Genomic DNA, 25,259 nt, shown 5'->3' on the forward strand with positions numbered 1-25,259 from the left:
GTTTTAATCTATCCCCCCCCCCCACCAACACACACCTCTAAACACCCGGGCAACGCCGGGTACCTCCGCTAGTATTGAAATAAAACAAGAAATCATGGAACATAATTGGGCGGGGTCGCCAAATTGACAAACACTGTCTATTTCCTGACGTAGACAAGAAGCCGTGGCTCAAGTAAGTTAATATGCCATGGCTCAAGTAAGTTAATATGCCAATTGATTTAACAGTCGTAAGAAAAGGAGACCATAAAAAAGAAAACAACTGAAAATAAGCTAATCAAAAGTTCAATATACCAGACTTTTTTTTCTTTTACTAAAAAAATGTCTGTCACTTGTGCTTGCCGGAAGTATCTTTTTGTTTTCATTTTTGGGAGAGTTATACTAACGAAAAGAGAAGATCACCCAAAATTTGTAAATTTAAAAAATGTACATATTTTCAAATATTGTTACTAAATAATTTTTTTTAAATTTAACTCAATGTTTCGCTATTTAAGTTTTTTTTATTGTGTTACTTTTTTTTTTGTTTTTTTCTTATTGAATGAAATATCTGAAAATGGATGTTAACACTCAATTTAGAAGCATTTCTTTTTTAATTTTTCTATTGTTGAAAAAAAATTATTCATTTTTTTTTACAGAAGTGAATATTATATTTTATTTGTGCATTGTAAACACTGTACTAAAAAATTATATATATATCAAAATATTCTAAACTGACTTTTACAATTTTTAAGACTATTTTATTAAAGAAATTTCAGCACTTGTGCTCTACTGGGATGGAATCACTTTTTTGGTTTTCAGTTGGGACATGAGGAGAGTGTATAGCAAGAGAAGACAAATGCAATTTTAGGACCGAATCGAAAATAAATGCATTTTTTTTTTTGTTGTTGTTTTTTTTTTTTTTTGAGAAAGTTTTTTTAAAAATAAATATAAGAAACTTATAACACAAAATAGATTCTTTTAGAACAAAATAGACATTTTTTTTAATTTTTAAGAAAACATGAACATAAAGTTTTTGTAACACATTTCATTTATTCATTACAAAAAAAAAACGTTCAGACTTTACAATTTGGAAAGAAAAAATAGTTTTCTCAAAATTTACACCCATTTCAATCATGCATGATCAAGTTTCATTAAACATTAAAAAAAATGTCTTTTTTGTTAAAACAAGCTATTTTGTGCTATTATAAGTTTCTTATATATTTTTTGATTCTAAAAATATGTTACAAAGACTATATGTTCATGTTTTATTAAAAAAAAAAAATTTTTAATCTCGATTTTGTTTTAAAAATATCTATTTTGTGTTATTATAAGTTTCTTATATTTATTTTTAAAAATTTTCTCAAAAAAAACAGAGAGAAATAATAATAATAATAATAATAATAATAATAATAATAATAATAATAAAATATGCATTTATTTTCAATTCCGTCCTGAATTTGCATTTGTCTGCCCATGTCCCAACTGAAAACCAAAAAAATGATTCCATCCTAGTAGTACACAAGTTCCAAAATTTATTTGGAAAAAAATATTTCTATTTGACTGTTGCATTAATTTTTTTTAATTTAAATTATTTCAATAAATGCATCGGTAAGTAATGTTTTATGTTATGTTAATTTATTAAACATGTTTGGAATTAGCAGAAAAGTTTGGTTAGAAAAAAAAATCATTAAATTTAAGATTGTCTTTTCTTTTCGCTAATTTAATTCTTCAGAAAAAAGAAAAACACGCACACTTCCAACAAATTTAAGTCATGGTTTTTGTGGTTAAAGTGCATTAGTGCCAAATGTTTTATTGTTTAAAGATTTATATATTTTTTTTTTACTATTACATGCATGTATATCCCCGCCCCCTAGTATTATGGACCTATTTTCGTACAGGCAATAACTGTAACTGCTTGGTGTAGGAATAAGGAAAACAGGTCTTGGACGCAGGTTAAACAACATGCACGTCTCCTCTTATGTACAGGGTGGAATGATAAAATTGTTGTCATAGAAAAGACGGCATGATTCTATTTCCATTTGATGAAAAGCGATTTTTGTTTTTTTGTTGCAGACCATCTACTAGTTGTGTACAAATTCCAAGAGTCATAGGAGCCTTCTATCATGTCTGAAAGTGACACAATGTTCAACGAGCGAGATCGGAGATGCGTCGCTGTACAATTCATACTCTCTAATGATCTAAGTTATCAAAACAGAACTATTGCCAGCACCCCCAAAATGCAAATCTGGATGGTTCAACACTTCAATGCATTGGACAACCCTTTGGAAGTGGTGGAGCAGAAGCCCAAGGTCAAGGACACCATCAGGAAATCCCGAACCAAAGAGTTCATTGAAAAGGGTCAGGCAATCATTGATGGAATTCCTTAGCAGCCTATTTGACAGATTGCCAGAGATTTAAGCGTCTCACACACAACTATGAATACATGTATGAAGGAGAACCTTAAGTGTAGGTCCTACAGGCACCAAACAAGTCAGATTTTGACTGAGAAGACAAAGAACCTCAGGCTAATCAAGCCCGTTATGTTGCTCAACAAACTGAAGCATTCCAAGAAGCCAAACATGCTCTGGTTCTTTTCAGACGAAGAGAACTTCTGTCAGGATGAGGTACACTACAACCAGAACCATTGCTGGATTGCCACAAATAACAGGGACGTGCTCAGGGTCATTAAAACAAAGTTTTCGGCCACAGTTATGGTCTTTGGTGTGGTTTCAAGTGAGGACCACATCATGTCACTTCACATCTTCGAAATCGGCTTGAAAGTCAACACCACAGTGTACCTGGATGTACTGAAGAGTGTGGTGATCACCTGGTGCAATCAAGTGGCCACGGGCAGACTCTGGGTGTGGTAGCAGAACTTGGCACCATCCCAAAAGTCCAAAGAGACCCAGGCTTGGCTTCAGAAGGAGTGTTACAACGTTGTACTTTTCTCTCACTGGCCCCACTCCTCCCTCGACCTGAACCTGCTGGAGTACTTCGTTTGGTCATACGTTAAAAACATCACCAACATGACCTCCCACAACACGAAAGCTAGTCTGATTGCCACCATCTGCTGAGTATCTGCCGAGCTCCTGCTGGTGCTTGTGGAAAAGGCATGCTCTCAGTTTTGGACCCGTATCAAGACGGTGATTGAGGTTGCAAGTGACTACATTGAATAGATATCAGCTCTACTACATAATCAAGTTAGCTGAATTGATTTTTTCAATAAAAGTTTTAAAATAAAGCTGTAGTGTAGTTTTCTTTAGGGTAACAAATTCATTCTTCCACTCTGTAGTATCATAACGAGTGACCTATGGCTAGTAAATATTTTAGATTTTCATCCATTTCATTCATGTAATATTTGGACACTAAATACGATTGCAAGAAGTTCTCTTTCTATGCATGCATACCGCTTCTTGGTGTCTGTTAGAGACTTTGATGCATAAGCGATGGGTTTTTTGTTTTGCATTAATGCAGCTGCAAGTCCTTTCAAACTTGCATCAGTTTGTAGTACTAGTATTTCAGCTGAGTTAAAATATGTTAGTGTAGAATCTTGGTTGATTTCTGTTATGAATTTTTTGAAAACATTCCTTGCGTTTTCCCCAAAGAAAGGGTGCATCCTTCCTATGGATGAAAAGTCGGCTGATTGACAATGGTTTCAGCTCTGTGTATCACTTTATTACAGATCAATATTTTTTTAATTTTGAAATTTCTATGAAATGCAGGGAAGTGAAATTTGGTACACTGGAAGAGCATGACATGGTGCCTTTAATTAAGTATTCGATTTTTATGGTTTCTTATTAAATGATTGCTTTATTTCATTATTATGCTGAATTCTATTTGTGCATAGTTTCTACATCCTGCATAATTACATAGAATTAAAAATGCAAACGTTCTAGCACACAGAAATATATACATAAGTGACCTTGTCGGCATGTGTGCAAAAGTCTACCAAACTCCTCTCTGAATATTTGGTCTACAGTCAAAATACAAAAAATCCTTTACCATAAACAAATTCCAAGAAAGCTTTTCATAGTTTTTTTTATTACTATTATATATGGGGAAAAACATACTAAAATTTTACCAAAATCTGATCGCCATAAAGGTCCTAACTATGACATCATAAAACGATGACAGCTAACGCACTAAAAATCTTTATATATAAAATTGTAGCGTTCATGTGTGTGTGTGTATACAACTCTCCTACAACCCACACTGGACGGATCATGACCAAATCTGACATGCCGATAGTCTAGGGATGGTGCACACTATTTTTCAAGGTTAAAATCAAAGGCCAAGGTTATAGCCTATGCATATATACTCTCCTAAAGGCCACACCATTGGACCAATCATGACCAAACCTGGCATGATGTTGGTCCCCCATCTAGAAATAATATAAGATAAATGTCAAAGGTCAAGGTCATAGCCCATGTATATATGCTCTACTACAGCCCACACCACTGGATCTGGGAACGGTGCACACCATTTTTCAAGGTCAAATTTGGTGCGGGTCTTCATAAACTCCTCCACCTAGGGATGGTGCATACCAAATTGAGGTTTGCCACCATGGCGCTGGCCAACTTCTTTGTGAATTTGAATCAGATCACTCTCCTCTACCCCCATCCCCTCATCCAAAATCTTGATGAAATTTGACATGATAGTGGTCCCCAAAATTTAAATCTCAAAATTAGATCCTCCATCATGATTCTTAGGTAGTTACATTTAAAACACTAAACAATGGTTGCTCTTACAACATCCACTTACTGCAGAAGTGCCCGCAAAGCGTGTATCTGAGCATACAGCAAAGTCCTGTGTGAAGTGTGGGTATTTTTGCTAGTAACCAATATTTCCATAATGCAAAGCTGTACCTGTTGCTTGTATTTTTTGTTATACTATATATTTTGATATAATTTTCATAAAAAGTTTTACACTAACTACATGGACAGGCAAGGTCATGATGTCATAATGACGTCATGGCATACATGTACATTTCAAAGATTATAGAATAGACACTATATTTGAAGACATCTCATCACTGAATAATCGTGTCAGTTCAATCATCAGACTCTGCTTCCTAACTCATTGTCTTAATGCCCTTCTTGACATGGTCCGGATACTCATAAAGAGATAAGTCTGTATCTTTTGCAAGTGCACCAGAACAGTTGCAGTGAATTATTTTCAGAAACGTTTCTGGTGCAGGTAAAGTATCCATCATCACTGGAACTAGACTTGTTCTGCAATTCCCATCCAAGGCATCACTTCGAAGTAACTTCTAAGGGCAGGATACTTTGCTGCAGAGGAGGTCAGTGGAAATCCTTCAGGTGTAATCAAGCTTTTGACTGAACAACTTTTTGGCAGAGACTGTTACCTAATTGCAGATTGTCTCCAGGTTTTTATCATTTGTCTTGAGGCAATTTTTATTTTAATCCAGAGTGCCCCTTTCTGAAGAATTTAATTCTGTCCACATGAAAAACTGACCTTGTGTCAAAGTTGTAAGGATGCAAGTATATAGGAACAAAAGTAAATGATGAATAATAAAAAATCTGACCCTAAGTTTGTGTTAGTGATGAGAATAGTAATTTTTGCTCAGCTTTTTAGGAGCTAAGCTCCCCCTCCTCGAGTTAAACGAGGAGCAGCTATTTGTTTCTTCTGTGTGTAAAGAGTTTCAAACAAAATATTTAAAAAATTAGGTTTCAACACGCATACAGGTCGGCCGATAATTAAATTTTATTGCGTTTGGTAAATTTTTTTTTTTTTTTTTTTTAAATAATTGTTCGGCAATAACAATTTTGTTTACAATTTTACCATTATTTTTAATATGGGAGGGAAGGTGAAATCGATTTTATTTGCTTACAACAGGAAATATTTATTTTAAAATATTAGAAGTGAGTGGTGAAATGTTAGCCCGTATCAAAACTGGGAAAGAGTTTAGTCTTTCCCTTTCACAAATGCAAACTTATAAAAGGAAAGGAAAAGAAAAAAATATACATAGAACCCTTTTTTTAACCCACACACATATTGTGAGAAATTCCATATACATTCGCCATCTTTCTTGTTTTGGGCCGCCCATGCTGCCATTGGTTAATTTTGAATGTGTCAAGCGATTTGCTTGGCACCTTTTTTTGTATCATGCTTTTATTTTTCAGTCCATGCAAGAACTCGGCAAAGGGATGGACTCCAAATCAGCGGCCTCCCACATGAGGAGGGAGCTACGTCAATTCCTTCACGTATCACCAAACTGTTGGTGAACAAAGGATCTCATCTCTACAAGCAGAGAATTTTATGTTGCTAAAATTATCCTAAGTACAGGATGACATTAATGAATATTTCCCATTTTATTTACCAAATATTGGATCTTATCAATTCAACTAGAGTCTGAAGTGACTCGCATTATACCTAATCATAGGCGCCAACATGAACATACATGGATCCTTTCAAGGAACAACAGACTACCACTCCGTCAATAGTTCATACTACTGTCTTTATGCAATAGAGGCAAAACTGGCCACCGTTTTGCAAATGGACAAGACCAGAACCAATAAACTTTCATTGCTGTTACTTTTGAATAAATTTGGAGTTTGAAAGGTCTGGCTTTTGTATTTGTGGATTCTTTTGCCTCTGCAGGGAGTAAATTGGGACGTGGAAAATAATTCCAAAGTATTAAATTAATACTATTAATTGACGATTTGCCGACAATTTAAACCTTTTCAAACAGTAACTGCGCTTTTTTTATTTTTTAGATTTTATTTATTATTAAAACTTTAGGAGAGAGGAAAAAAAAAAAAAAAAAAAATGTTCAGGTGTATTTTTCATTATATATTTTAAAATTTTAATGGATGACGGATTGGCTTGATCAAGTAAATTTCATTTAGCAAATGTAATTTTAGTTTAGTTAGGATTGCATAGAAAAACCTATTAAAACTATGCAAATAGATAAACCATAAAATTTTATTGTGTCAGGTAATAGTTATTTGTATAACTTGTTTGATTACTCATGCAACAACACTGAAATTTTTGAGAAAAAAAAAACACCGTCACCATTTTTTTTTTTTAACTCATGACATAAGGGAAGTAACCGAGTTATTCTAAAAGCAATGCCAGTAACTCCTTGTTTAATTGTAAATTTGCCCTACTTAAGGGAATTGGTAATTATAATGATAATGTTCCACTCCAGATTTGGGCATTTGAAACATCTCAAAGCAACGAAGTGTTTTTCGCTGCCTCGATTACAGTGAGAAATCCAGTCCTCAACTCTGCGTCTTCTCAGAATCTGATCTGAAAAGGGAATTTTGTGCCGAGAACATTCTCGGCAGTTATAATATGCAATTTTATTGGTTAAAATAAGTCTGTGGGCGGAGAAACCGTCCAATAAAAAGCTTGTTTATTTAGGCAGAATTTCTTACAATATACAGTTCTGTAGACAATTAACTGTTACTGTCTTGATATAAATCATTTAATTATGATTTTTTTTTTTTTTTTTTTTTTTTTACACATGCTAGTCACCACTTATTTGAGATAAGGGTTATTGCATGTAACGTAATCAATGGGATAATATCGTAGTAATCGAGATTTGATAAAGTGTCGTAAAGGAGGCGGTTTATCAGGAATTTGTTTATGTTGGATTTGAAGATATCCAAGCTGTAGTCAGGTGGGAAACAGGCAACGGAAGAGAGTTCCACAGGCGTACACTTCTGAGAAAGAAGCTTTGTTTATGGAATCTACGTTTTGATTTAGGCACAGACAAAGAGTGGGGAAAATTGACAATGGTTTCAGCTAGACGGGTGTTCATTGTGAAAGATTGGATCTCAGGCGAGCACTTGCCATGGAAATAACGATAAAACAGACAGACTTGCATCTCTTCTGTGGGAGAGAGGTTGCAGGGAAGAGAAAAGGGCATCCCCCACTAAGCCACGAAGTCTATTTTGTATTCTGTCAAGGCAGGATAGGCTGTTTTTAGCAGCTTCTGCCCAGATGTGGCAGCAGTACTCCATCCTTGGACGTACTTGGCTTTTATATAGATAGAGAATTGCATCAGTAGTGAGATATCTTCCAGAGCGGTAGAAGGATCCCACCATTTTTCCAGCAACCTTGGCAACAGATTTGATGTACACGTTTGTTGTATGTTAGCTATTCTGCCCCCCCCCCCTCGGGGTTAACCTTATAAAACCAAAATAGGCAGGAACATAGATCCCAGTTAAATACTTAGTTTAAGTTATCTGCTTGAAAAGACTTATTTTTAAAAATTGATTTTAGAATATTTGGGTGAGGCGTTGCCCCTTTTTAAAACTAGAGCGGGAGTAGGGTGTAGCTCCCTCTCTCCCGAATGATCTTATTTGTAAGTTACTGAAGTGTTCATACTTTGTGCCACCATTTCCTATTTATTCACGTGTCATTTTTACTGTGCAGAGTTTGAGAATGTCAGGAAGATTCTACGCGTTTTTGACATATTCAATGTTTTGTAACAGTGACAAGATTTTTTGGTAAATTTTTACGACGTGCCCCAGCGTATTATAAACACCCCAACCTCCCCAAGTCAAGAACGACTTTCAGAATAAACACCCACCCACCCCCAACCTCGAAAGCCGTTAACAAAGGGGGGCTGGGAAGGTGTTTATTCCGAAAGCCGTTCTTAACATTTATGCTATGCTGGGGCAGGTCGTTAATAAATAATAAAAAAAAAAGTTGTTATAAATCTGTTTGGCATACTCCTGAATTATTTTTTTTAAGAATAAAATTGAATAAAGTTTATTTTTATAAGAATGTTTAGACATTTACCTAGCGAATAAGCATAAAAATGTGAAAAACCGCGTTTATTATTTTTTAAAAATCCAAATTATACACCGCCATGAGTACGCCAAACAATTTTATCAAAGTCACTTCCGTTTAAGAAAAAAAAAAAAAGCCAACTTTATACCCGGTGTATAAATTTTGATTTTTAAAAAATAAACTTTACTCCTGGGTACGCCAAACAGATTTATCACCCATAAAAGATCAATAAATAATATATTCAAATTTAAAACAAAAAAAAAGTAGTGTTTTAGAAATTTACCTGTAAAGTCCGAAGTTTAAAACCTAAAGAAAAAAGTTTTTTTTTTTTAATGAAACCTTGGCCCTTGCTCCTTTAATTAAAAAATTAGGGCTTGAATTATATTTTTCGGGGAGTTATTTTATTTTATTTTTATTACATTTTCACCCCAAACAAGGCACATTGTCACTTTGGTGTAGGGGGCTACTATCAGGGGCAGCAAGATGTCGGTTCATGTTGCACTTGAACTTCTGCATGTCAGTACAGTTAGTGAAGCAGGAACCTGGAATGGAATTCCAGAGTTTAGCGGTTCTGGGGAAGAAACTACTGGAGTAGAAAGATCTTTTACATCTAGGGATCTGTGTGGGGGTGGGATTTAGCTGCCTGCTGGGTTTGTCGAGGGTGTCTACATCATGGGGGCACAAATGTCTGCAGTTCGTCAGAGCATTCACTATTAAAATACTTTTAGAACAAGCAGAGGGATGCAACGTTTCGTCGATGGGACAGAGGCTGAAGCTTGGATGCCAGTTCAGGGCCTATCAGATTGGCGACTCTTTTTAACCTTGTCTAGGAGCGAGAGACTAGTAGCAGATGCACCAGCCCAAATGTGACAATACTCCATACATGGGCGAATGGTGGCCTTATAGAGGTACAGGATACTTTCAGGTGTCAGTAGTTTTCTAGCACGGTAGAGAGAGCCTACCTTTTTCGCAGCAGCCCTGGCAATGTTTTCAATATAATTGTTCCAACCCATGTTTCCTGTGAACGTTAGGCCAAGCAGTTTGAAAGATGTACTCTCAGACAGGGAGTTACTGGCCATTGCTATTGGTGGCAGAGAAGGTTTCTTGTAATTATTGAAGGAAACCAGTTTAGTCTTGGCAGCATTGAATGTGACCATCCATTTATGTCCCCATTCCACTACAGATTGGAGGTCATCCTCTAGTGTTTTTGCCATTTCTTTAGATATATGTTCATTTGTTTTCCTGTCATGCCTGTTATAGAGTGTAGTGTCATCAGCATATATACCCATCTCAGAGACAGTTTTGTCGGAGTGATCATTAATAAATATCAGGAACAATAGAGGTTCAAGAATAGACCCTTGAGGCACTCCCGCATTTATATCACACTGTTTAGATGTACGACCGTCGAGGACAACCTGGATTTTTCTCTTATCTAAGGATTTAATTATGTTAAGTATTCTACCAGTGATACCGTATGATTTAATTTTCCTGAGGAGACCCTTGTGCCATACCCTGTCAAAAGTCTTAGATATATCTAGAGCTACCGCTCTGCCCTCCCCCGCTTTGTCCAGTGAATGGTATATACGTTCAGAGATTACAGTGAGGATGTTATAAGTTTGGAAAGACAGGGGTGGAATTTTTCAATAATTTTCACGAAATTTCTGACACCTAGAGGACGTGTACCTATTTTGTACTTTCACCTAACAATTTAATGTTTGCTTTAACTTTGCGCTTTTCGAATTATTTGGTTTTATTTTTTTGGTGGATATTTTTTTTTGTCATGGTTTTATTTTTCTTGACGTTTTTTTATGGATGTTTTTTTTTTTTGGGGGGGGAGCATGTTTTCTTTTTGGATAGACATTTGGCCGGTTTTTTTTTTGGTGGGGGCAGAGATTATAGTTATAGGTAATTAACAAGAAAATTGGTGCAAGTTCAGATTAGCCCTTGTAGCGATGATGAGTACCTTTTATGTTCTTGAATAAAATAAAGCTACTTAGACACGACTGTTTTTGCTTTAAATTTTTATTCAAACGTAAAAAAATTTCAATTTGGCTTGAACTTTGCGGTAGGTGTATCAGAATTTTTGACACCCCTAACACGAAACTGCGAATAAAATATAAAAACTCGTAATTTCTTTTAAAAATGGGTTGTTTATTTTCTTTACGTATTATACTTCCAAAATTAAAGTTTTATAAAAAAAAAAAAAAAAAAAAAAAAAAAAAAAGTTATGAATTAATTGAATTTTACGAGTTCAGTATTTTTCAATTTTTAAACTTTAAAAATCTACTTTTCTATTGATTCTATTTCTAGGATATTTTCAGAGTTAATGTGAAATTTTATGCTCTTTCTAATAAACAGAATAGAATATTTTAGACAAACGTTTTTTTTAGTTCACGTCCCCCCCCCCATTTTGAAATGTCTATTAAAAAGATAATTTACTCAAAGTTTTATATATATCACAAACTGAAGATAAAATATATTCAAATTTAAAACAAAATCAGTGTTTTAGAAATTTACCTGTAAAGTCCGAAGTTTAAAACCTTTTTAGACCACGTTTTTTAATGAAACCTTTTTAATGAAACCTTGGGCCTAAAAAATTAGGGTTTGAATATTTTTCGAGTAGTTATAAGCTTGGAAAAAACAGGGGGTCGAATTATTCAATATTTTTCACAAAGTTTCTGACACCTTTGCGGTTTTCGGATTGTTTTTTTAGCCAGAAAAGAAACCCTTTTAACTCGAAATGACCCCTAATGTACACCATAAGCAACAGAAAAGAAACATTTGTAATGCGTACACAGCTTTATTTTCTCATAATACGCTTTGAAGGGATATTACCAAAATGCATTCTCAGAGGAAAGATATTAGCAAGTGAATATAGCAAAGCTACGAATTTGCTGGTACTAGCATAAATTGAAGCAGCATTATATAATATATGTCTTAAAGTGCCCTCGTATATAAATTTAAACTATAATAGAAGCAAGTGTTAGCCGCAGGAAGGAGCCCCTTGATCTCTTCAAACTAACAAGTAAATCAAAAAAAAAAGGGGGGGGCTTTTATGTCCAAGTGAAATTACCTCAAGTAACAGCACGAAGCTGCATACCCCAGACTAGATGAATGCTCGTTCTAGAATTCAGCAAGACCGCAAGAAAAGCATACTATAACATTAGTGCTTGTGCACTTACTGATCCGCGCTATTTTTTTTTTTAAATAGTATTTAAGTTCAAAGTTTTGTTTTTATTAAATTGTAAGGTGAAAGTACAGAATAGGTACAAAAAGCCCTCGCGTCCCCAATGTTAAGAATGGCTTTCTAAATGTTATTTTAGCACGGATCAATAGTGCATAGTACCAACATGTTCAATTGGGAAGAGAATTAACTTTACCAACTCAGGGTTTGCAAGATAAAAGAGAACTTTAAAGGAATGTTTTAATGTCTCATATAGAGATTAAGTGTTAGCCCCCAGGAAGGGGCCCTCTTGATTTGAGAATTTCGACTCAAGTAAAATGAATTAAGTGGCGGGATTTTGTTTTCGGGCATGTGGCAAAGCTCTGGAATATGCAAATAAGTTTAAATTTTGCGATATCATTACTATGTTACTAATAAATTAAAGTACAGAGTTGAAATTAAAACTGCATTGTTCGTGACCTAATAAGTGTTAAAAATATTTAAGTTATAATTTAATTTGCCATAAATAAAAGTCGGCTTGTGAACGTGTAAAAATTCAAGATTTTTTAATTAAATGTGGAACATTAATGCGGTGCTTGCGCAGAATAGTGTATTAAAATTCAGTAGTTACAGAATTCTCAAATCTTCACGTAGATACTGGAATGCTCGGTGAACAGAATTGTTTATGTAAAAAAAAAAAAAAAAAAATTATCTGACGAAGATTGTGAATGTCCAGAAAATGGACAGGTTTTTGGTTTTTGTGTGCGTGTATGGAGCGGTTGTCACCCACACTTAGGAAGTGTTTTGTTTGTTTGTTTTAAGGCAATCAGACAAAACAAGCAGACGCCAAGCATCTGCTACAAAAAGGTGGAGGGGTGTAGTGGTCAGCATGCCAAAGTTTTCTATTTTGAAATATTTGATTGTAGACGTTTCATATTTGTAGATTTTGTAATGGCAATATACCTTGTGTGGAGTGAAAGTGAGTTAAAGAGACATGCTTATATAGAAGGATTGAGTTTTGGTGATGGAATAGAAAAAAATTTTGGTTTCGTTTGACACTTATGTTAACAGTGGCCTTAGCCTGGACGATAGCTTGGGACTCTTCCACTTTGATCCTCAGTGATTAAAGACTCCAACGTGTGCAAAGATTCCGAACTATCATTTAACATCTGTGATTTTGTGAGCCTCCTCTGGGCATATCTGCCTAATCCAAGAAAGCAGGTGCTCACTAAGCACTGGTTTTAGTTCCAGTTGCACCAGAATCTGGCTTGGAGTCATGGGTTGTATGCCGGCACTTGTAGCTTAAATTGGCTCTATTTTCTGAAGTCAGGCCTTATGATATCGATAGTCGTTCTTTGATGACGACCTACGAGTGACTGATGAAGACGCTCTCGGTCTAGTAGTTTGTCCAGTAATGTACTCAGCATTAAGGTTGCCATGTATTGTAGGCTGGGTACCTATCATATAGGGTACCCTTACCTGTTGTGCAGCTGCCATAGTGGTTGGTCTCATGGTTGACCAGTGTGGATCTAGTCCAGTACTTAACGGTTTTACTCGAGATGGGTAATATCTTTGAGCCTGAGGTATTGTAGGAACAGAATAGTTAGTATTAGGTTGGAATAACTGCCCCATCTGACTATGGGTGTACCGAGAAGCCCAAAAAGCTTTCCGCTCTTCACTTTTCTGGGCCAACTCAACATACAGATGGTTGAGAACTATGATGCGGCCATTCATCTCAGAGACGGCCTTTGCCGCTTCTTCAGATGAGGAAAAGCAAACGAAACCGAAGCCTTTAGATTGCCCATTTTCCATCATAACTCTTGCACTGGTGATCGTGCCAAACCGAGAAAATACTTTGTGTAGACACTCGTCATCAATGAAATCATCTAGGTTTCTCACGTGGATACATTGTAGTTTCTGCTTTTCAAACCACTCTTTTAGTTCAGCCTGTCGTTCAGTCCGGTTCCGTGCAAAGGCTGCATATATCCGGCAGCCACCGATCTCCATGCCATTTATATCCGATACAGCACTTTTGGCAGATTCAGCTTCTTCAAAGCGCACAAATCCGAATCCTTTTGACTTGCCTTTATCATCGGTGATAACTTTAGCACTGGCTATCTTGCCGAATTTCTCAAATATTTGCCGTAGGGTTTCATCATCCAGTTTGTCGCTCAAATTCTTAACATAAACGTTTGTGAATTTCTTGTATTTATCTCCAAGCTGTTCCATCCGTTCTCGGCCTGGCATAAGTTTGTCTCCGTTTTGTTCGTTATCGTTAAGAAACAGACTAATTTTTTCAATGACGTTGTGAACCGTCCAACTAGTCTCAAAATGCACGTATCCATATTCTTTAGAGCCATCTTTAGAGATCATTTCATAGGATACTAGCTTGCCAAACTCGGAAACAGTGTCGTGGAATGCTTTGTCGTATATATATTTACGCAGGTTTTCTATAAGCACAGTAATTACTCGAGATTCGGGAAGCGATGAATCTTTCTGTGACGACATAGGTATAGGTTGGCCCTTTATAACATCAACATTCGTTGTATCAATTGCATTCGCAGGTTGTTGCAAATTGACTTTATGCAAAATAAAATAATATCAGGTGATTTGAAAAATCACACGTAAATCTCAAGTCAGATTTAAGATAAAATTAAAGAATTAAAATTCCCTTGGTGATTTAATTTTCTTTCATTTATAAATACGTCTGGAGTGAATCTATGCGATGAATGAAATATAAACGTTGCTCAGTAAATGATGATATTAGACGCATGCCGACAGGATGCAAAGAAAGAAAATCATTTTCTGCTTTTATAAATCGGAGCACTGCTCCGATTTATAAAAACAGAAAATGACAGAGCGCAAATCAGGAACAATTCAGTAACGGAAAAATAGGATCGTTCAAGAGGGGTGGGCAGGCTAGGCTAGTCTGTCCCACTCCCATTTTTTAAAATCAATTTTTGGATAATAAGTATTACCTCTGTTATTTTGGAAGTGAATAAAATCTACTTTCCTAAGTTTCTTCTTATTTTTTTTCCTTTTTTAAATTTTTATTATTATTAATGAGAGTGGAGTTCACCTTTAATGTTAAAGAAGTTTCCCCATTCCATATTTATAACTAAAATAAAAAAAATAAAAAAATATTTCATATGTATTTAATTTTAAAATAAAATATTATATATATATATATATATATATATATATATATATATATATATATAATATTATAAAATTCAAATTATCTTGTAACGAATGTTGTAACCCAACATCCGGTTTACGACTTCCGGTTTGCGCATGTGTACATAAAAATAAAGCCATAACAGCGTAAACAAATAAACACAAATCGCTACTTTTGCCGAATCTGACCTGCACACAGAAATATTAACATTATTATTTAGAAATTATTATTTAATATGGGAAGGGTGGGATGTTTTGCAACTATTCTGTATTACAAGTATACTGTCGCAATTTTCTTACAAATAAATCAACTTTGACCCGTTGACAACGTATTGTTTTACTGTGTACGTTTTCAGCGTCCCAATTGTTTTTTTTTCCCGCATTCAAATTAAACGATATATCAAAATTTGAATAATGCAGATTTACCTATAAGTATGGCAAACCACTTTTTTATTTTTTTTACATGGTGGTCACCACTTATCAAGGCCCAGGAGCTACTTGGGGATAAGGTTTATTGTGTGTACTGTAATCAATGGGATAGTATCATAGTAATAGTTAGTATTGGAGATTTGATAAGGTGTCATTACTTAAGAGGTCGGTTCATCAGAAATTTGTTTGTGTTGGACTTGAAGACATCGAAGTTGAAGTCGGGGAGGGGAAATAGGCAAGCAGCAGAGAGTTCCACAGGCATGCACTTCTAAGAAGGAAAATTAGTTCATGGAATCTACGTTTTGATTTAGGCACGGATAAAGAGTGGGGAAAATTATTGACAGTGGTTTCAACTAGTCAAGTGTTTTTCATGAAAGATTGGCGAGGGGGGGACCAGAGAATGGAGCTCAGACGAGCACTTGCCATGGAAATAACGATAAAACAGACAGGCTCACAACGTCTCTTCTGTGGGAGAGAGGTTGCAGGGAAGAGAAAAGGGCATCCCCACCAAACCCGCATCCCTCACTAAGCCACGAAGTCTATTTTGTACTCTGTCACGGCAGGATAGGCTATTTTTAGCAGCTCCTGTTCAGATGTGGCAGCAGTACTCCATCCTTGGACGTACTTGGCTTTTATATAGATAGAGAATTGCATCATTAGTGAGATATCTTCTGGAGCGATAGAAGGATCCCAACATTTTCCCAGCGACCTTGGCCACAGACTTGATGTATATGTTCCATTTCAGATCAGGAGTAAAGGTCAAACCCAGAATCTTATCAAAACATGGGGCCTCCCCTAGACGAGAGCCATTCATTTCAATTGATGCCAGATGAGGATTAGAACGTTTATGATGTAATGATAGGAGCTTGGTCTTAGATGCATTAAAGGTAACCAGCCATCTCTTCCCCCACTGTACCACACGCTCAAGATCTGAGGAGAGAGAATCAGAGAGAACATTGTCATTTACGGCCTTTGATGTGTTTCCATAGATGGTCGTGTCATCAGCATAGATGTCAACGAATGATTTTATTATGTGTTTTGGGAGATCATTGATGTAGATCAGGAAGAGAGTTGGGCCCAAGATGAACCCCTGAGGGACTCCAGCATTAATACTGTGGGCCTCTGATTTCTGCCCATCAACCACTACTCTTATGAACCTATCAGAGAGAAATGATATAAGGATTGAGAAAACATTTCCAATTATACCGTAGCTGGAAATCTTGTGAAGTAGGCCCTTATGCCATACCTTATCGAAGGCCTTCGATATGTCAAGCAATTGCCCTAGAAAGGAAACCTTTGTCAAGAGATTCACTAATCCTGTGTGATATAACCGTTAGCACATCTGCTGTAGATCTTGCAGAGCGGAAACCATATTGCGTGTCACTAAGAAGGTTATTTCTGCTGAGGTAGTTGACTACTTCTTTATTTAATATGAATTCCAGCAACTTACTCATAACACTCAGGAGTCTTATTGGTTTGTATTGAGAGGGAAATGACTTATCACCTGAATTCTTAAATACAGGGCATACTGATGAGGTTTTCCAGGGTGTTGAAAAGCACTTCTCCTTTAGGCAACACTTAAACAGTTTGGTAAGTATCGGGGCAAGTTCTGGTTATAGCCTTTTTAACACTATAATTGGAATACCGTCAGGGCCAGTTGCTTCACTGGAATCAAGGTTCTTGATAAGCTTGGCGACCTCACACACAGATATTTGTATGTTACTAAGCGTGTTGTGTGTTGTAGGAGGAAATACGGGGAGTTGATGGCCTTCGTCGCATAGGGTAGAATTAGCTGCAAAGTTCATAGCAAATAGTTTAGCCTTGTCAGATGCTGACGAGATGACCTCTGGTCCATTGATAATTCAATGGCTGTAAGTTTTTTGTTTTTTTTTCAAAAATAAACAATTATAAACAGAACGACTCATAGAAATCTATCTATATTTTTTTTTTCATTTTTGATATACTTTCATAGAAATGTTTCTGTTATGTCACAAAAACTATTTCTTTACGTCACAAGTGTCACGCTCATACATTAATTCCATAGCTAATATAACATACTGACCCAACGGGTCAGTATGTTATATTAACTATGGAATTAAGTATATTAGCTATGGAATTAAGTCTAGTATATATATATATATCGCTTTAAATAAGGTCGGAATCCCAGATTGATGGGGTTCAGATGGGAAGTGCCCTGGGCCCGGCATTGGCCGACATTTTTGTGGGATATTATGAGTCTGCACTATTTAACAGTATATCGAAACCATCGATATACTTTAGATACGTCGACGACACCTTTGTAGCTTTTGCATCAGAAAACGAGGCATTAGCTTTCTTCGATAAACTTAATTCCCTCCATAAATCATTAACATTTACTATGGAGAATGAGAATAACGGTTGCTCGCCCTTTCTTGACGTTTTAATTGAACATGGTAAGAACTCTTTTCTTACGACTGTTTATCGTACGCCGACAGTTACTGGCCTCTACACAAATTGGCGTTCATTCGTCCCTACTTCAAGAAAAATAGGGCTCATTCAGACATTAGTGTATAGAGCCCTTAGAATCTGTTCTTCTAGTAAACTGGATTGTGCATTAAAGAAGATTAAAGACATTTTTATTCACAATGGTTATCCAGAGAAATTGGTTGATAATATTATTTATAATAAAGTTAAAGCTCACAATTCTCCTACAGTTTTTGGTCCCTCCAAGTGTCCTGTTTATTTAAAAATCCCTTGGATTGGTGACCCTGGTCAGTGTTTGGGTAGACTTGTTATCAAATTCGTCTGTATCAAATTGTTTCCCATCTGTTGCTCTTCGCTTGGTTTATCATGTTAAGTCTGCATTTCCCTTAGTTGTGAAGGATGGTTTACCCTACATCACAAATAGTAATGTGATTTATCAATTCAACTGTCAGTGTACTGCTGTCTATGTAGGTCGAACCTGTTTAAATTTGCAGACAAGAATAAACCAACACGTGCCAGCAAGCATCAGACTATGTAAGCCTGTCACCCTTCATTCACCTTGGAATCTGCTATTGATCAGCACCTCGCTGAAAATCCAGCATGTGCCAATGCATATAAAATGGACTGGTTTAGGATTTTACACCGGGTTGACTCTTCGAATCACCTGAGGATTCTGGCGTCAGTCTTTATCCTTTCACGCAGGCCCTCTCTCTGTCGACAGAAGGAATTTGTAAAATATATAGGATATATTTTAAATTTTAACTCCCCCACATATCCCATTTTATACAATTGTATATATTCTACAATGTATAATTTACTCATGTTTTTTTGCTCGTAATCCCATTCGCCCTTCATTTAATTATATATATATATATATATATATATATATATATATATATATATATATATATATATATATCTTTCATTTTTCATTTCATCCATTCGTTATAATTTTATAAGTAATCCCCACTTAAGTCTTCGCTCTTGCATGACATTTGTTTTACACTTGATAGAAATTCCACGATTGACTCCTGATGAGCTTGTTGATGAAAGGGCCCTTAGAGTTTTCCCGACCTTATTTAAAGCGCTTTATAAGTTTTGTACCGTAAAACACTTATATATAGACTTCTTTCTTCAAATTATATATAGACTTCTTTCTTCAAATTTACAACATGGCAAGAAGAAAAAGAAACATTTTAAAATAAGTTATTTGGTCATTTGGTAAAAATGGAGAATAATTAATAGTTGAGAAATTGTAAAAAAAACTTTAACGAACGACTTATACTAAATGCAAACTTTAAAATATCTACCAGCCTGTATACATTTAACATGCTGAAACTGTCTTTAAGCTTTTTTTTATTTCAAAACTAGCAGGGACACCCGACGTTGTCCGTGATTGAATGAGGATCAAATGTTTCACCCTCCCACACATTTATTGTCATCGAAATCGGTGAAATTGCATTTTTTTTTTTTTTTTTTTTTTTTAGTTGATGGCACTGAAGTCATCTCTTTTTATAAATAATTTTACCAAGAAGTTTTGGTTTTGGTTTCGATTATAGCTGAGGGAACTATATATATATTTACCTTTGACCTTTACCTTGAAAAATGGTGTGCGCCATCCCTAGGTGGGAGACCATCATCATGCCAGGTTTGGTCATGATTGGTTCATTGGTGTGAGCTGTATAAGAGTTGTACACACACACACACACACACACACGAACACTACTACTTTATATATAGAGATGAGACATGAGTGCTTTACATATTAACAGTAGAAGGGCCTCGAGTCTTACAATCTGGACAAAGGCAGACAATGCAAATTCCAATATATTTTAAAAATACATTTTGAAGAAAAAAAAAAAAAAACTCTTATTTTACAGCTGGGTAAAGAAACTTGAAAATATCCTGAAATTCTAATATTTTGATTTCCGTTCTGGTCAAAATGCAGATGTGTACCAACTAAAAGCTCACCTTTCAAAAGTTAATTTTTAGGGATATTTGGGCCTGTTTTGAACGAGCTGAATAAACATGTTACATTAAATAAAAACACTAGAAAATTACCCAGTTATGTAGAAAAGTAACTTATCTTGCCTTTGATAACATTTATTTATTATATATTTGTTTTTTGACAACTTTTTCGAATCTGTGTACAGTAATACAAACCCGAATTAAGTTTAAAGTTGGGGTTAATGAAGGGACATGGTTTTATTTTTGTTTATTGTTTTTGTAATCAAAAACATTTTCTTCCCCCCCCCCCCCCGTTTTGTCAACTTGGACTTTATTACCAACCCGGACCTAAGACTAGGGTTAATGAAAACTTGTCCTTTTGTTGATAAACACGCTTATCTTTTCTATCCTCATATTTAATATGCATGCGAACCATGAACCAATTCTTTTTGTGGGAAAGAGGGGGGGTTAAAGGGTCTCTCGACAAGCAGCACACACACACATAACAAGAGACTTTTACAGACTACTAAACACAGCACCAACATGTATGCACTGTTATTCGAACATTGTTGCACACAAATCGAGTTTACACCTTAAAACTAAGTGGATTCTCGACTGCTAACTAATCTGTACTTTTATGTATAAAAAAAAAATAAACGCGCCTCTTAGTAAAATAGTCACTGCCCTTAGAGCAACCAATAAAACTTCTCATTAACAAAACAGGCATGCAATAACAACAAAAACAAAAGAATAACAATGTCTTAAATATTTGTTCGACTTGAATGCATGGTACTGCTGTGAGCAAACACTTAATTTCCCGATATTGGAACTTCACCAAATCAGTATGGAACCGTTTATTTAATCCACGGGAGTATGCTCTCTCCATCAGCCATGACTGTATAGAATCATGAGTAATTCATGTATTTTGATTATCGTCCACACTGAGGACTGAACCTTAGGGCAATTGCTCTTGACATATCAAAGGCCTTTGCTAAGGTTTGGCATAAGGGCCTACTTCACAAGATTTCCAGCTACGGTATAATTGGAAATGTTTTCTCAATCCTTATATCATTTCTCTCTGATAGGTTCATAAGAGTAGTGGTTGATGGGCAGCAATCAGAGGCCCACAGTATTAATGCTGGAGTCCCTCAGAGGTCCATCCTGGGCCCAACTCTCTTCTTGATCTACATCAATGATCTCCCAAAACACATACTTAAATCATTTGTTGACATCTATGCTGATGACACGACCATTTACGGCAACACATCAAAGGCCATAAATGACAAAGCTCTCTCTGATTCCCTCTTCTCTGATCTTGAGCGCGTGGTTCAGTGGGGGAAGAGATGGCTGGTTACTTTTAATGCATCTAAGACCAAGCTCCTAACTTTACATCATCAACGCTCTGTTCCTCATCTAGCATCAATTGAAATGAATGGCTCTCGTCTTGGGGAGGCTTCATGTTTTCACAAGCTCCTGGGTTTGATCTTTACTCTTGATCTGAAATGGAACACGTATATCAAGTCTGTTGCCCGGGCCGCTGGGAAAATGGTGGGATCCTTCTACCACTCCAGAAGATATCCCACTACTGATGCAATTCTCTATCTGTATAAAAGCCAAATACGTCCAAAGATGGAGTACTGCTGCCACATCTGGGCTGGAGCTTCAAAAAAACAGCCTATCCTGCCTTGACAAAGTACAAAATAGACTTTGTGGATTAATCGCCCCCTTAAGTAAGACACTTTATCAAATCTCCAATACCAACTATTACTACGATATTATCCCATTGATTATTGTACATAAAATAACCCTTATCCCGAGTGGCTTCCGGACCTTGATACATGGGGAGCCCCATGTAAAAAAAAAAAAAAAAAAAAAATGCTTCTGATTAATATGAGGGTAAATATTCATTCTCATAAAATTTTACAACAAAATTTTAGAAGAATTTGGCACAAGGCCGAAAATGGGGAGGGGAAGGAGACGGTCTTCACAAACTAATGCTAACTAGGCTAACCTAACTAGTTCCTACTTTCACTCAGTTTTCACCACAGTACCGCATTCATACTATGCATCCATCAGCATACACATCTGTCATCGATCACCATCAACATACCATGAGAATCTACTTAAAACCCATATAGACAAGTGGGGTTAGTGAAATAAAAAATTTATATACAAAAATAAAATGAAATATGTACAATGTTAGTAACAAAAGACCCTCCCTCCCCTATTACTAAACTATGGCAGATACGCCGATTTGCCAGTCGAAAGGGTGATGCAGGCCTGAACGCTTTATTCTAAACACCTCTTATGAGAATTTCAAAAAGGAACCCACATCTCTGGCAAATCAAGTGATCTGACACCTAATTGGGGAAGAGAATGGGACAAAAAAGAAAACGGGTGGAGACAAACTAAAAACAGGGCCTAATGATCACTATCACACACTAGCTAAGTTATGAACTTGAAATAACGCAAACTAGAAGCTTAAAAACTTACCTAAACCTAACTTGTCATATAAATTATGTTTCTTGTTGGATATCAATATCCTTCTGCCTAAGGCATGTCCAAATACCAATCAATTCTTGCTCCACTTACATTACAAACATACGCAACAGTCACTCATCTTTCAGTAAAGTCTGGCAAAGAGTCTAATCCTCTCAGCCTTAATACAAACTTTCAAACAAGACTAAGGAGCGAAGGCATCACCTCTGTAAACCACTTTAATGCGAATCGTCCTCTTCTTGCAATGCTTAGGGTCAAAATTAAATATTTTTTTATCCTATCATTTACTAGCCAGGTCAGGGAAGCCTCGTCGTTATCGAGAAATCCTGACCCAGGCGCCCAAGGCCATATTAAGCGAAGCTCCCCCCTCTTCCCCGACAAACTGAGCCACCTACCAAGATCGTCTCGAATGGGTCCTCGCACTAACACATGATATAATGCCTTTCAGGACAACAGCAGGGCCACAGAGAGGCTTTCTTTGACCCCTAAAAGAAGCTTCAAAGCACGACGACACTCGTGATAGAAGGAGCACTCGCCTCTGGGCATTTTATGTGGCCACCCCCTCCAGCTCATGCACGCTCCTCAAAACTAGGAAGACTTTCTTAGTGTCTTTCCAGAAGCCACCCTCACAAGGTGAACACATTCGATCTAGATAGTACCAGCCTAAGTGTATGTTGTTGAATCTCAACACATGGCATGTCTAGACCACTTTCAGTTGAATGGAGATAACAGATCTTGCGACGAACCATATAGGCCAAGCCATAAAAAATTGAAAAGAGCCCTCTGCAAATGAAGCAGCATATCCGATGGAGTGGAAGTATTGAAAGACAGTATAGGATAATCAGATAAATGTGGGAAATACACACCTCCGCTTTCCCCTTTAAAGAAAGATTTGGGGTAATCCACAGACTAGCTGCGGCTCGCACCACTTTCAATAATGACTAATTTTTCTCCAGTTGAAGGTCTGGACCAAACCAGATGCCAAGTATCTTGCAAGGCCCGTTGCTCTAGCTAAAGGGCCCCTGAAGGGAGACTCCCTCCAGGAACCAATGTGCAAGCCAACAGACTTAGTGCAGTTAATTTTGGCCCCTGTTATCATTTCAAATGTACTGACACTAATGACACTAATCTTGGAATTGCCCATTACAAGCAATGTCAAATCATAGCATAGGCAGAATACTTTGCCACAGTATTAGCACCAGGTAACAAAATACCCCATAGGACCGGATTCACCCTAAGCCGGCAAAGAAAGGGTTCCAATGCCAGCACGTACATCATTGCTGATAAGGAACAACCTTGAAGAATGGATTGAGACAGACTAAAGGGCTTCAACCTTTTCCCATTTACTTCTATCACCACGGTGGGGTTAGCATAAAGGAGGTGAACCCATCAATGGAATTGCGGGCCAAAACTGACTGCAGCTAAAACAGCCTCCAAGTAGTGATGATCCTCCCTATTAAATGCTTTAGACTGATCCAAGTTGACTAGCACGGCATCAGTGTCGACTTTTTCAATGATCACACATACCAAATGCAAGTTGTTCTGAATTGTCCTACCTTTCACTGCACATGTTTGCTCGGGGCTGATAAGGGCAACCAGGACAAGTTGCAAGCGATTCGCTAGTATCTTGGCCCAAATTTTTAACTCAGTGTTAAGCGTTGTTAAGGGCTAAAAATTCTCTATTCCATCCCCACCATCTTTGTCCTTGTGCAACAGCTTCACAACACCCATGGTAAAATAAAATAATAAACTGTCAGCAAAGAAACAAACATGTGCGACATCCTTAAATACAATTCATAGGGCAAATCATGAATTCCTGGAGACTTGTTAAGGCCGACCTGCTTTAAAGCTTCAATGGCATCATCCTCCATTATACTATCTTCGCACCTAGCTGCTTCAGTCAATGTGAGCTGAGCGAAGTCAGTCAAATATGTATCAAACTGTTCTAAGGACTGGCCAGGATCCCTAGTAATAAGATCTAAATGCCTCTAGAACGCCCAAGTTTGTGGTCACAGCATGCCCCTCCGGCAATGTGATATGTGCCTATGAGCAGTGTAGGCAACGTTTCTCTGCACACAATTCAACAGCCATGTTTGTTGCCTCCTGAGGCATTCTTTTTAACCTAGCCTTAATTGCTAAAGCTTGGTTTTCCTTTTGAGTTAAGGAGGCCAGCTTGGCCTTAATTATACTAACATTAGAACTATCCCCCGCCTCCAACACCTGATCTAATCTAGATTCTAGTGCCACTTTTTCTGCCCTAGTTTCTAGATTGAATCGTTTGCTAAAGTCGACAGAAAACGACCAAGCTACTTTTTTCATTTTTTTCCACCACCTATTCCCTATTATGTGCCCTGTCAACTCTCGCTGTAGGGTTTGCAATAGCTTGTTACTGTTACCCTTCACATCGAACAACAATGTGTTGAGTTTCCAGTAACCAGTCAACCTAGGTTTAAGTCTATCTGTAACCCCTACAAAGCAGCTCAGGTGCATAGGCTTGGAGGTTGAGATGCAGCTGTAGCCAATACCTATGGCATCACCCGTGTTTTTGTCTAGTGGTCGAATTCGTCTCCGTCACCGCCGTCCACTCTCCAGTTCCACTTTTGAATCAGCTACCAAATCTGGGCTATCTGAGAAATATATTGCATTCAACAAGTGTGTTTTCAAATAAAGAAAAAAGTCAAAGCTTAATTGGCTTTTCTTAACCTAGAATTGATCGACCTTACAAATGATAGTTACACGCTGGCCTAATCATGCAAGCACTGGGGCTGACTGTTTTCTTTCCTTTATTCCAGGCACTTAGTTTTCTCTATCGTCAGTATGCGGGGAAGGATCAGAGACACGC

At 36.7% G+C, this 25,259-nt stretch overlaps 1 pseudogene across 1 annotated transcript in view; it reads right to left on the reverse strand.

Moving 5' to 3' along the window:
• LOC145240214 (polyadenylate-binding protein 1A pseudogene) overlaps positions 1-14,710 on the reverse strand; it is a 48,646-nt pseudogene extending 33,936 nt beyond the window's left edge. The window contains exon 1 of the transcript XR_013862508.1: positions 13,235-14,710. The product of XR_013862508.1 is annotated as a polyadenylate-binding protein 1A pseudogene (transcript). The remainder of the gene's footprint in view (positions 1-13,234) is intronic.
• Positions 14,711-25,259: the final 10,549 nt, after the last annotated feature.

This window comes from Euprymna scolopes, chromosome 19 (genome assembly GCF_053919585.1).
Source record: "Euprymna scolopes isolate OS-2025 chromosome 19, ASM5391958v1, whole genome shotgun sequence".
NCBI classification, from domain to species: Eukaryota; Metazoa; Mollusca; class Cephalopoda; order Sepiida; family Sepiolidae; genus Euprymna; species Euprymna scolopes.